At 36.1% G+C, this 15,140-nt stretch overlaps 1 protein-coding gene across 5 annotated transcripts in view; it reads left to right on the plus strand.

The window, feature by feature from the left end:
* The window catches only part of LOC5578225 (calcium uniporter protein, mitochondrial), a 472,328-nt gene that overhangs the window by 310,668 nt on the left and 146,520 nt on the right, over positions 1–15,140 (plus strand). The gene's annotated exons all lie outside the window — the stretch shown is intronic.

Below are 15,140 nucleotides of genomic sequence, written 5' to 3' on the forward strand. Positions count from 1 at the left end.
TTTGTAGCACTTCTTGAATGAGTCTATTGAATAGGGTCGGTGTACCAATAGTCGCATAGCTAAGAACAAATATTCCTACACTCAGGCAAATGGATTATCGAAATACATAAAAACATCTTATGAAAATTCGCCACAAGGAATCGGGTTGAAATTCATAAATTTACCTTTTGAAACCAAAATTTGAAAACAAAAAATGTCTACGTTGCAACCTAGAAACGAACCAAGAACCTCGCGATCGATAGACTACGCACGCCTTGATGTGGGGTATGCTAGAACGGTACATAAAGCACTCGCATTGCAATAATCGTTCCACATTTCGCAAGGCAAAATGTATGAATTTCGATAGTCCTGTTCGCTGCGTGTATGTAATCTAAAAATAAAGCCAGCGGAATTACTTTTACATCATCTGAAGGCATTGTGTCATGGTTATGTGGAAAAAAAATTTACTATCGCTTGGGCCACTATAGAAACTCATGTGCCTATAGTAGCACTATTTCTAATTTCTGTTCCTATAGTAGCACTAGATTTACTGCGCAGGTTAATTACAAATCAAACCCGTATATTTCCAAAAAAATTATATTTCTCCTGGCAGGTGTGGATCAAAAGCATTCGATTGATGTAAAAGAGTTATTTATTTCTTCAATTATTTTGTTTAATAAAAACATACTTACACTAGTGCTACTATGGGAACAATAGGTTTACTATAGGTGCAAGGGAGTTTACATTTTAATCAAAACTATTTGTTTAGATCATTTTTTGATCTACTTAGATAAATAGATCCTGACCTTTATTTCACAAATTCTTCTGCAACGGTTTATAGCAGAACGCGAAAAAAGCCGCTAGTGCGCCTATAGGGGACTGACTACTAAGGGAATACCAACCCTAATATGATAGATTTTTTTTTTTATTTCTTTGATATAGTCAAACATCATTTAGGAATGTTCAGCTTTTTCGCAATTTTTAGAGTTGTTTGCAAAAATAAAATAAAAAATTAATGTATTAGATATTCTATTGTCTCATCCAAGAAAAAATAAACAGTAAGTTTAAAAAAAAACTTGTCTATGGGTTTCTTTTCCTGAAGTTCTCTTCAAAAGTCAATTCTTATCCAAAAATTTCCCATAGATATATAGAGAACATCGACAATTCTCCAGAATCTACAGCTTTTGTGTGAAACGTATAGTTTCCACCGGATCCATTTGAATTCCTACTATTTTTTTAATCATCAAATCCGGAATTCTTCGATTAACAGAATTATGAAGATTGGATCACTGAATGAAGTTACCCTAATATTAGAAAATTTTGGTATAAAAGGAATTAAAAGATATTTTTCCATGTAATTATAAGACATTGAAATAAATCAACTGGCATCTCTGTATCTACGCGAACGCAACAAAAGCAAGCCGAACAGCGGAAGGACTTCACCTATACATGGTGACTTTCGTGCCGAGTATCAAAAATAATACTCAACTGACAGGCGAAATAATAAAACTGTCAGCACAAATTTGCGGCTTACCCCGGAAAGCTTTCCGAGGCAAAGGAAGCAATGCGTGCGTCAACCCCCGCCGCTTTCGAAGGATAAAATTAGGACGAATGGTTGATTCCCAGAAATCTCCGGGGATGGCGGGATGTGGCTTGATTCCCTCCTTCGAGGAGTGTCATAAATCTGTCCCGAGCTGGGGATATGATTGCGGGGCTGGCTGATTGAAAAATGAAAACGAATGAATGCCACCGGAATTGTCACGGAGTTTTTCCCAGTATTTGTCATGATTGTAGGTGTAATTTGATGTTGTTGAAAGTGTTTTCACGGAGATGGGAATTTTTCATCTTCAGAGCTTTTCAAGGAAGGATTATCATTCATTGCACTGAAAACCTTTACGATCCTGCGTTGTAGAAACGTCATCAATCATTTATTCTTTCAAAGTCATAGGAACATGGCAAAATTGTTTGATATTTTGCCTGAAAGGAAATGATTCAAATAAAAAAAGAAATAGTTCTAAGTTCTAAAAGGCACCAAATGCTACGTAGCTACGTAGAAGTGAAAATGGTCTGATTTTGTCTACCATTGAAAATGTATGGTCATTTACGCTGTTTTAGTTTAGAGATCTACCGTTGTCTTTGAAGTAGCAAAACAGCAATGTTTTTGGATAATAGATAATATGACACGACCAGCAATGATCCCGAATATGTTTCTCACGCAATCCCGTGGCACGGAAAATCCTTGTCCAACCGAATTGATGAGCTTCATGTTTGATAAACAGCGTTCGTTCTGTGTCCCTTCCGGGCTATAAACGGAGCCCCTGACACACGGGCTGTGATTGATATGTTATGTAGACTTCCGGCTTTTCCCCCCATCCAAGGCAGAAGGCAGTTTAACATAACGACGGAATGCTACGTTTGCTCCGGGCAATCCTGATGACGTGATAAATGGAAATGCCACTGATCGCATTTTGCCTATGGAAGGAGACGTTTACCTGAGTTGTCATGCGGAGTTTCGATGAGCCTAGTGGACATCATCATTCGCTGTGTTGGTCGATGATGATAAGCATTTTCTGTTGTTTGGTAATTGAAAACACTTACCTGGAACGGGAAATAAATTGAAAAACATGGTTATGAAAGTATCAACTATTAAACATATTGAACATAGACATAGCAAATAATAAAGATATTACTGCAGGAACATTGAAGCTTTTTCATCCAGGACTTCCACTGTCTTTTGTTTCTCATTTTCTTGTCTTCTTGTCGTCCTTTACTCGTCTTCTAGTCGTTTTGTCTTTTTCTTGTCCTTTGTCGCCTTCCTTCCATCTTCTTGTTATCATCAAGTCCTTTTGTTATATTTTGTCTTCTTGATGTATTTTGAGTTATTTATCTTCATCTAGGCAATTTAAGTTTTTTTTCTCCGATTTGCGTCTTTTAATCTTCTTCTCGACGTCTTCTAATTGCTTTGTAATGTTCATGTCCTTTCTCGTCTCCCTCTCGTCTTTACGTCATATTTTCGTCTTCTTGTCACCTATTTGTTGTTTTCTTGTTGTCTCCGTGTTGCCTTCAAGTGTTTTGTCATTTTCTTGTCTTTTCTGCTTATCATCTTGTAATCTTTTTGTTATTTTCTTCTTTTCTTGTTTTCTTGTCGGCTTCTGATCATCTTCTTGTCGTGTTCTAGTGTTTTTAGGATTTCATTGTCTTGTTGTCTTCTTATCGTCTTATAGTCTCTTTGATACTTTCTTGCCTTGTTGTCGTATTTTTGTCGTTTTCTAAGCATTAATAAAACCTTAACTGCTGCTTGAGATTTCCTGCGACAAAACTAACCTTTTTAGACGATTAGACGTCTAGGACAACTCTTAGTAGCACTCCAAAGGAACCCCACTCTGTTTAAGTTCCAGACTTAACCCTCTCAGCAAATTGGCCATCACTCAAACAATAAATCTGTTTGAGCAGCCGGGATAACCTTTTTCATCGGGGACATCCACACTATCTCCTGTTTCCTTCTCTGCTAGACTATAAACCGACCGACCAACAACACTTTATGTGTATGTGTATGTGTGTGCAAATATTTGCACAATATTAGTACCCTCTTCCTGCTTGATCCTTGGTTGCAAAATTTTATCTCTCGCCATAGAACCGGAAACTAATGCACACCAGCTGGAAACTTACTTCTGAGAGCACATGGTGCAGCACTAGTGGATGGGAAGTGCGCTACTACTCTTCTTTTCAAACAACCAGACACTTCAAAGCCACTCTGGTTTGCTGCTGTACACGGTCACTCACCAAGCGGCAGAGAAGAAAAGGGATAAGTAAACGTTTGAGCAAATATTTTGCATGCTCGTCGACACACAAAAAAGGAGATTGTGTGAAAGAGATTCTTTAGTCTCGAACGGAGAGATGCCGGGACGAGATGTGACGAGATAAACTTATTAAATTTCATAATAAATTATTTAGAAACTTGTATGAAATTTCTAGAATGAGAATTGAGATCAAATTGAGACCAAATTGAGACCACATTGAGACCAAATTGAGATCAAATTGAGACCAATTTGAGACCTTATGTACACCAAATTGGGACCAAAATGAGACGAAATTGAGACCTAATTAAGACCAATTTGAGACGCAATTGAGACTAATATGAGACCGAATTGAGACCAATTTGAGATACCAAATTTGAGGCCAAATTTGGTCTCAAATTTAGACCAATTTGAGACCAAAATGAGACCATTCTGCTGAAAACTTTTTTTCCCTGATACCACTGCCGGGCAGTGAGGGTTAGATGGATCACACACATCACACACACAATTTGATACCAATTTGAGACCAAACTAAGACCAAATTAGAAACAAATTGAGACCAAATCGGGACCAAATTAAGACCAATTTGGGTCCAAATTGAAACCAAATTGAGACCAAATTGAGTCCAAATAGAGACCAATTTGAGACCAAATTGAGACCATTGAGACCAATTTGAGACCAATTTGAAACCAAATTGAGACCAAATTGGGCTCAAATAGAGACCAATTCAAGACCAAATGTAGACAAAAATGAGACCAAATTGAGACCAATTTGATACCACTTTGAGATCAAATTGAGACCGAATTGAGACCAATTTGAGACCAACTTTAGACCAAACTGAGACCAATTTGAGACCGAAATGTGATCAAATTGAGACTAAGACCACATTGAGACCAATTTGAGACCTTATTGAAACCAAATTTTTCCCAATTTGAGACCAAAGGAAGATCAATTTGAGACCAATTTGAGACCGAATTGAGACCAATTTGAGATACCAAATTGAGACCGAATTGTGACCAATTTAAGGCCAAATTTAGACCAAATTGAAACCAAATTTAGACCAAATTGAAACCAAATTTAGACCAAGACCAAAGGGGACGGACCTGGTGTAGTGGTTAGAACACTCGCCTCTCACGCCGAGGACCTGGGATCGAATCCCATAAAGTCAAACCAACCAACCAAACCAAGACCAAACTGTGACCAATTTGAGACCGAATTGAGATCAATTCGAGACCAAATTGGGACCAAATTAAGACCAAATTGAGACGAAATTGAGACCAATTTGAGACCGAATTGAAACCAATTTTAGACCAATTTTAGACCAAATTGAGATTAAATAGAGACGAAATGGAGACCAAATAGATTCCAAGTTGAGATCAATTGAATACCAAATTGAAATCAAATTGAGATCAAATTGAGATCAAATTGAGATCAAATTGAGATCAAATTGAGACCAAATTATGACCAAATGAAGACCAATTTGAGACCAGATTGAGACCAAAATGTGACCAAATGAAGACCAATTTGAGACCGAATTGGGACCAAATTGAGACCAATTTGAGACCAATTTGATACCACTTTGAGACCCAATTTAGACCAAATTGAGACCAAATAGAGTCCAAATTGAGACCAAATTGCGGCCAAATTGCGACCAAATTGAGATCAATTGACATCAAATTGAGACGAAATTGAGATCAAATTTAAAAGAAATTTAGATCAAATTGAAACCAAACTGAGGTCAAGTTGAGATCAAATTGAGACCAAATTGAGATCAAATTGAGACCAAATTGAGACCAAATTGAGACCAATTTGAGACCATATTGAGACCATATTGAGACAAATTTGAGACAAATTTGAGACAAAATTGAGACCAAATTGAGATGAAATTGAGACCGAAACCAATTTGAGACCAAACTAAGACCAAATTGAAAACAAATTGAGGTCAAATTCAGACGAAATTAAGATCAAATTGAAACCAAATTGAGGTCAAGTTGAGACCATATTGAGATCAAAATTCAGACGAAATTGAGATCAAAATGAGGTCAAGTTGAGATCAAATTGAGACCAAATTGAGACCAAATTGAGACCAAATTGAGACTAAATTGAGACCAAATTGAGATCAAATTAAGACGAAATTGAGATCAAATTGAGATGAAATTGAGATCAAAATGAGATCAAATTGTGACCAAATTGAGACCAAATTGATATCAAATTTAGACGAAATTAAGATCAAATTGAGATCAAATTGAGACGAAATTTAGATCAAACTGAGACCAAATTAAGACCAAATTGAGATTAAATTGAGACTAAATTTAGACGAAATTGAGAAAAAATTGAGACCATTTTGCTGAAAACTTTTCTTCCCATAATACCGCTGCCAGGCAGTGGGGATTAGATTGATCACACACATCACACACAAATTTAGACCAATTTGATACCAATTTGAGACCAAATTGAGATGAAATTGAGATCAAGACCAAATTGAGATCAAATTATGATTAAAATTAGATGAAATTTAAACCAAGACCAAATAGAGACCAAATATAGTTCAATTTGAGATCAATTTGATACCAAATAGGGATCAAATTGGATCAATTTTGGACCATTTGAGACCAAAGTGAGATTAATTTGAGATCAAATTTAAACCAAATTGGGATCAAGACAAAACTGAGACAAATTTGAGACCAAATTGATATCAAGTTGAGACCAAGACCAAACTGAGACCAAATTGAGAACAATTTGAGACAAAATTGAGACCAAATGAAGACCAAATTGAGATGAATTGAAACCAAGACCAATTTAAGACCAAATTGATACCAAATTGATACCAAATTGATACCCATTAAGATCAAATTGAGACCAAATTGAGATCAAATCGAGACCAAATTAAGAACAAATTAAGATCAAATAAAGATAAAATAGATCAAATAGAGACTAATTCGAGACCAAATTGAGACCGAATTGAGATTAAATCGAGACCAAATTGAGAACAAACTGAGATCAAACTGAGATAACATTGAGACTAAATTTAGACCACATTTAGACCAAATAGAGATCAAATTGAGACCAAATTGGGATCAAATTTATACCAAATTAACAACAGTTCCAATACATATCAAATAGACAAGAATAGTTCAAATCCGTCCCAACCTAACTCAAATTCCATTAACTCCGAACCATCTGAGTCAGCATTGCTCCAACACCATCATTTAATTGGTGTCATAAATCCGAAAAGCCTATGCCAACCATGCTTTTCCATTTCACCACCACCCACAGCTGCTGCAGAACAGTCAGTTTCCGGCTAAATCTCACATTCCAAATCACACCAACCTACCCAACCACTACGCTGACCGTCTCTCCAGTCCATAATGGTACAGAGCGGTTCGAAACAAAGTTTTTTGGCTGAACATCAGTGAACCAACCGATGTTCAGTTCTCATTCGATTCTGAGTCTGTCCTGCTTCCTGTTTCGGAAAATTTATGACATCGGTGTCTGCCCATTCTGGTCTGTTATGATCATGTTTCCCGAAATGCCTTTTACACGACTGCGGAGAGCAGGAAAGGTTCTTTCCAGCCTTTGTATCTACTCTAGTGCTGAGGAAGGCAGATGGGAAGACCTATGGTGTCAGTTGTTTCCGAAGGGAAGATAATTGAAAATCCATTTGGTGGAACAAATGGTGCATTGTCGGCTTTGAAGAATGAAAAACGAAGTTTTTTTGAATTTCAACATGACAAAAAATCTTGCAGAATTTCAGCTTTTCTGGGAATATGTCCTTTAATCTATATACGAATAACACAAAAAAGGAGTTTTTTCTCCAAGTTTCTTCATTTTCTTGGTATTACGTACTCTTTGGGACAGAGCTTGCTTTTCAGCTTTCAAAATGATCTAAGTGCACTTCAAAAGTTATTTACTGAAAAGTTCCTTTGCCTGAGTTGCAATTTTTGCATTCGTATATTGTGTGGCTTGCACAATGGTACTACTAGGCTTTGGGAGCTTTCCAAGCTCTTTGACAATTAAACCGATCATGAAATCGTTTGCAGCTGCCTTCCTTCATTTATTGCCCTTTTAAGATTTGTAATGAAATTAATGATTATCCTCCTTTTCATCCAAACCACTCTACTGTAAGACTCAATTCTCTTTAGGGCGTATTCTATCCTTCTCCATCGGCAGGTATATCCGTACAATCCACAGTTCAAGATCTATTCCAGTATACTAACTACTCGATTTCAACCATATAGCACCTCCCCGACCAGTAAATTACAACATAATTGTAACAAAGTTAGTTACTCAATTAGTACGTTGTTTAACAAAATATTTTGTTATTTTGGCAACAAAAAATAAAGCAAAACTTCCTGTAGGTTAAACGAAAGGAAAAAAATAAATCTGTTCAACTTTAAACAAAAATTGTACTACCTATGTTTGAAATTAAACATTTTTTTTATTGTAACAACATTTGTTATATTTTAAGTATGACATAAAACTGGTCATGTAACAACTGCTCTCATATGCTTCCAAAATAAATTGTGTTATAATTATTTTTTTTTTTTTTTAATTCCTTTATTAGTATCATTCTAAACATTACATTCATTTCTTATATCTAGGTGTTCTGTGTTATTAGACAACACTATCATCCTAATTTGGTAAAACAAATTTAAGATTTAATTAACGTTTTGTTAACAACATATTACATTTCAGTTGCCGTAGCAGTTCAGTTTTTTTACAGGTGAGTTGATTTCACCTGCTTATAAGAGAAAAAAAAACGTTTTTAATATACTTAACCTTACTTAACCTAAACATATAACGCATTAATCGTGGCAATAGAAGATTGTAACGATTTTTGCCTGAAATTATTTATTATTTTATTTGACATTTGTTCCAATGTTTCAACATTGGATATTCTATGTAACTCATTGGTACTAAAATTGTGTTATAATTATGTTTTTATGAAAACATATTGTGAAACACCTTCGGTTCTAATAACTGATCTCCATCAGCAAACTAGAGTACTTTTAACAAACATGTATTTTGTTTTCAGTTTGAAACAATTTTGTTCTAATACACTGCTCGGGTCCCCCATCCATTCTAAAGTGTTCTCACCGACCGCACCGAACGAGATGAGATTAAATCGAGCCGTACTTCAGCCTTTCGCCTAGATAAGTAGGACGAGAACCCTTCCCAAGCCGAACAACCCCTGATAGTCCAAGACGAAGAAGGGATTGGTCCACCTGCATAATTTATAGTTATTTGATGGCGAACAAAAGCTTCCCGTCTTGACTGTTTCTGCTGGTATCCCGTCCAGTAGATTAATACGGAATTGTAACAGATTTTGTGAATAGGTTGTCATGTTTTTCTGGATTTTCTTGGATTTTGGGTGAAAACCAAAACCGTCGAATAATAAAACTTGTTATAACAACTACCGAAAAGCTAAACATTACATATAATTTGCAATTGGATTAGATGGACAAATTGATGTGAAGATTTGCGAAAAAGTTACACGTCTTCTCAGTGAGAATCGAACTCACGACTCCCCGATCTCTAGTTGGGGCGCGTTACAACTACGCCATAATGTTAATATAATAATACATAAACCACGATTCATAATTAAAAAAACAAGTAAAACTTGTTATGCCAATAAATTTAGTTTGTATTTCGGCTCTCATGTTTATTTACATTTTGTCGCATTTTTGCAGAGTCGATAATGAAAATTTTTGCCGATTTTTATAAGCTTATTGCGTTTCGACTGTAATATCGATTTAATCTTTGAAGAAAATGACTTAGCAGTCTTTGTGATAATTGAAAACAAGGTTTTTTGAATCTTTCCCGACGGTTCATGGTTGAATTAACTTACAAGATAATTAAACCAACCATAGCTATGGTTGAATCAATTATAATATATAGTTAACCGAAATTCAATGTACTAAACCATTTTTTTTTCTTCGCGACAAAAATTTTTTGTTCTCCACTAGTCGGGATAAACTGGTCTTCTGACTTTCTGGCGTTCGCACCTGCTGGTTTGCTTCTGGGAAAAGGAAGCCGGAAGCGAAACCATCGACTTTAAAAGGAGCTTTCGCAGACCATCTCAAAGAGAAGCGCATCGCTGATGGCGGAGCTGAATTTATTGCCCAGATATGGACACGAGGGAGGGGATGGTTTCTTAGCTAGCCAGGACTGTAGAGTGATGGAATCGAGCGAAGTCGTCCAATTAAAATGAGCAGTGGCGAGAAGAAAAGTTTTATTAAATTCCGAAGTTGATGGAAAACATTCCGAGAGAATCAATCTTTTATACTCCAGTAGTGTTGAATGGGTAAGAAGATAAGATGCAGCGAGATGCAACGGAAAGTTCCAAATGGAAAATCAATTGTTAAAAGATTTTGCTTGCCTTGTGATGAGTTCTAATTGATTTGATTATAAGAAATAATCGATACTGCATTGAAGAAATTGTTTGAGACAAGTAAAAGACGATAGCAGTTGATTGGAAATGATTTCCAATATATTTTAATTAATTAATTGCGGTTATATTGAATAAGATAAGAATTTGGGATTGGATTTGGATTGGATTTGGATTGGATTTGGATTGGGAATTTTGGATTGGATTTGGATTGGATTTGGATGTGGATTTGGATTGGATTGGATTGGATTTGGAATTGGATTGGCTTGGATTTGGATTGGATTTGGATTGGATTGGATTGGCATGTTGGATTGGAATTTAGGATTGGATTTGGATTGGAATTGATTGGCATTGGATTCTGGATTGGATTTGGATTGGATTGGATTTGGATTGGATTTGGATTGGATTTGGATTGGGATTTGGGATTGGATTGGATTGGATTTGGAATTGGCATTTGGATTGGCATTTGGATTGGATTTGGATTGGATTTGGATTGGGATTTGGATTGGATTTTGGATTGGAATTTGGATTGGATTGATTGGATTGGATTGGATTGGGATTCCTGGATTGGATTTGGATTGGTTGATTGGATTTGGATTGGATTTGGATTGGATTGGCATTGGATTTGGATTGGAATTGTGGATTCCGGATTTGGATTGGATTTGGATTGGATTTGGATTGGATTTGGATTGGATTTGGATTGGATTTGGATTGGATTTGGATTGGATTTGGATTGGATTTGGATTGGATTTGGATTGGATTTGGATTGGATTGGATTTGGATTGGATTTGGATTGGATTTGGATTGGATTTTTGATTTGGATTTTTGGATTGATTTGGATTGGATTTGGATTGGATTTGGATTGGATTTGGATTGGATTTGGATTGGATTTGGATTGGATTTGGATTGGATTTGGATTGGATTTGGATTGGATTTGGATTGGATTTGGATTGGATTTGGATTGGATTTGGATTGGATTTGGATTGGATTTGGATTGGATTTGGATTGGATTTGGATTGGGATTTGGATTGGATTTGGATTGGATTTGGATTGGATTTGGATTGGATTTGGATTGGATTTGGATTGGATTTGGATTGGATTTGGATTGGATTTGGATTGGATTTGGATTGGATTTGGATTGGATTTGGATTGGATTTGGATTGGATTTGGATTGGATTTGGATTGGATTGGATTGGATTTGGATTGGATTTGGATTGGATTTGGATTGGATTTGGATTGGATTTGGATTGGATTTGGATTGGATTTGGATTGGATTTGGATTGGATTTGGATTGGATTTGGATTGGATTTGGATTGGATTTGGATTGGATTTGGATTGGATTTGGATTGGATTTGGATTGGATTTGGATTGGATTTGGATTGGATTTGGATTGGATTTGGATTGGATTTGGATTGGATTTGGATTGGATTTGGATTGGATTTGGATTGGATTTGGATTGGATTTGGATTGGATTTGGATTGGATTTGGATTGGATTTGGATTGGATTTGGATTGGATTTGGATTGGATTTGGATTGGATTTGGATTGGATTTGGATTGGATTTGGATTGGATTTGGATTGGATTTGGATTGGGATTTGGATTGGATTTGGATTGGATTTGGATTGGATTTGGATTGGATTTGGATTGGATTTGGATTGGATTTGGATTGGATTTGGATTGGATTTGGATTGGATTTGGATTGGATTTGGATTGGATTGGATTGGATTTGGATTGGATTTGGATTGGATTTGGATTGGATTTGGATTGGATTTGGATTGGATTTGGATTGGATTTGGATTGGATTTGGATTGGATTTGGATTGGATTTGGATTGGATTTGGATTGGATTTGGATTGGATTTGGATTGGATTTGGATTGGATTTGGATTGGATTTGGATTGGATTTGGATTGGATTTGGATTGGATTTGGATTGGATTTGGATTGGATTTGGATTGGATTTGGATTGGATTTGGATTGGATTTGGATTGGATTTGGATTGGATTTGGATTGGATTTGGATTGGATTTGGATTGGATTTGGATTGGATTTGGATTGGATTTGGATTGGATTTGGATTGGATTTGGATTGGATTTGGATTGGATTTGGATTGGATTGGATTTGGATTGGATTTGGATTGGATTTGGATTGGATTTGGATTGGATTTGGATTGGATTTGGATTGGATTTGGATTGGATTTGGATTGGATTTGGATTGGATTTGGATTGGATTTGGATTGGATTTGGATTGGATTGGATTTGGATTGGATTTGGATTGGATTTGGATTGGATTTGGATTGGATTTGGATTGGATTTGGATTGGATTTGGATTGGATTTGGATTGGATTTGGATTGGATTTGGATGGATTTGGATTGGATTTGGATTGGATTTGGATTTGGATTTGGATTGGATTTGGATTGGATTGGATTGGATTTGGATTGGATTTGGATTGGATTTGGATTGGATTTGGATTGGATTTGGATTGGATTTGGATTGGATTTGGATGGATTTGGATTGGATTTGGATTGGATTTGGATTGGATTTGGATTGGATTGGATTGGATTTGGATTGGATTTGGATTGGATTTGGATTGGATTTGGATTGGATTTGGATTGGATTTGGATTGGATTTGGATTGGATTTGGATTGGATTTGGATTGGATTTGGATTGGATTTGGATTGGATTTGGATGGATTTGGATTGGATTTGGATTGGATTTGGATTGGATTTGGATTGGATTTGGATTGGATTTGGATTGGATTTGGATTGGATTTGGATTGGATTTGGATTGGATTTGGATTGGATTGGATTGGATTTGGATTGGATTTGGATTGGATGTGGATTGGATTTGGTTTGGATTTGGATTTGGATTTGGATTGGATTTGGATTGGATTTGGATTGGATTTGGATTGGATTTGGATTGGATTTTGATTGTCGTCTTCTTGTCTTCTTGTCTTCTTGTCTTCTTGTCTTCTTGTCTTCTTGTCTTCTTGTCTTCTTGTCTTCTTGTCTTCTTGTCTTCTTGTCTTCTTGTCTTCTTGTCTTCTTGTCTTCTTGTCTTCTTGTCTTCTTGTCTTCTTGTCTTCTTGTCTTCTTGTCTTCTTGTCTTCTTGTCTTCTTGTCTTCTTGTCTTCTTGTCTTCTTGTCTTCTTGTCTTCTTGTCTTCTTGTCTTCTTGTCTTCTTGTCTTCTTGTCTTCTTGTCTTCTTGTCTTCTTGTCTCTTGTCTTCTTGTCTTCTGTCTCTTGTCTTCTTGTCTTCTTGTCTTCTTGTCTTCTTGTCTTCTTGTCTTCTTGTCTGCTTGTTCTTCTTGTGTTTTTGTCGTCTTTTTATTTCGTTTCTTACATTTAGTTTTTTTTTATATTTCTGGTTTATTTATAATGGAGTTATCTGCTATCAAACATATAATATTCCTTGTCAACATTACTTTTACGTCACATTACACAGGCCTGGTAGCGAGTCACTTTTTAGTGACTTGGTCACTTTTTTCGACCTGGTCACTAAAACGTCACTATTTACAACAAAAAGTCACTAAAGTCACTTTTTCAGAAAAATGGTCACTAAAGTCACTATTTTCGTGACAAATCATAGATAATCTGGATCAGTTTCTCAAATAAAAATAACTGGACAGTAATGTTTTACTGATTTTTTATTATTCAAAAGCAATTTTTTTTTCGATCAGCATATCCAAGTCTAGAGAGGAAAGCATTCTTTGCAAACTTGCTGAAAGAATTCTGATAATAATTGCACAATAATTTCTGGACGATCTGGAATTTATTTGTTGGGTTCCGTGATAAAGGATCGGCGAATTTTTAAAGTTCAAATGACGGCATAATTCCTGACAGACCTGCTAAGTTTATTTAGATGAATTTCTAGAGAAATCGACGAAGAATGACCTGAAGGGATATACCTTTGGAAGGAAGCTTAACAATTTTTGGATTTTTTGCCAAACCATTTTCCTATATCACCGAAAATTTAATCTTGGCCTTGAATTAAATGGTATAGTACTAAATTCAGTTTTTTCATCTACTTATAGGTATTCTACTAAACAGCTCGAATAATAATATTAAGATTTTAGTGTTCCAGGATTATACCAAAACACATTTTTGCAGTGTATACAAACTATGACGTTTTCATGTCCGTAAACGTAAACGAACAGTAGCTGCTAAAAGTTTTTTTTTGACAAATTTAAAATAGGCTGACAAAATCGGGTCAAAAAGCTGACAAAATCGGGGGTAGACAAAATCGGGGGCAGACAAAATCGGGGGCTGACAAAATCGGATCAGTACTGTATTACCAAAAAACAAAAAGTGTCCGGGCATAAAGGACTTCCCCCTACGATTGTTTTGGATATTTCGAGTATTGAGTAATATCTAGATTATTGTAATAAGTCTAATTCGTTCTCTAATTACCATGGCACAATAATCATCTGATTCAGTTTTTCTAGAGTTCATCGAAAATAGATAAAGCTTCGGAACTACCGTGTGAATGAGTGAGGATTATAAGGTACCGTGGGGCAAGTGGGTAATGGAATTCGCATAGTTGAGATTCTTCCAATTCTAGAGACTTTAAATTGAAACAAATGAGGTTGTGTATATTTTTTAGCTTGACTCCCACCATGGTGTCCGGCCATTTGGCCGAACGCCGTTTGGCCGAATGCCGTTTGGCCGAACGCCATTTGGCCGAATGCCATTTGGCCGAAAGGGTCATTTGGCCGAATGCCGTTTGGCCGAATCATGAACACAAAAATCAAATTGCTACAACGCTGATGTGTAGGATTCATAAGTGTGACCCAATAACTGATAAGCTAATTAATTTGCTCATTTTTATGATATGACGGGACGTCATGTTTGTCACAATATAAGAGCTCCAAGAGAATGATAACATCGACCCTTTTATTCAGGACGAAGTTGTGAACTCCACACTTCACGTTAAGACTCTGAGGTGATGATTGATTCGCCACTGGATTACCAATGTTGTAATA

The sequence above is a fragment of the Aedes aegypti genome, chromosome 2 (genome assembly GCF_002204515.2).
Source record: "Aedes aegypti strain LVP_AGWG chromosome 2, AaegL5.0 Primary Assembly, whole genome shotgun sequence".
Taxonomy (NCBI): Eukaryota; Metazoa; Arthropoda; class Insecta; order Diptera; family Culicidae; genus Aedes; species Aedes aegypti.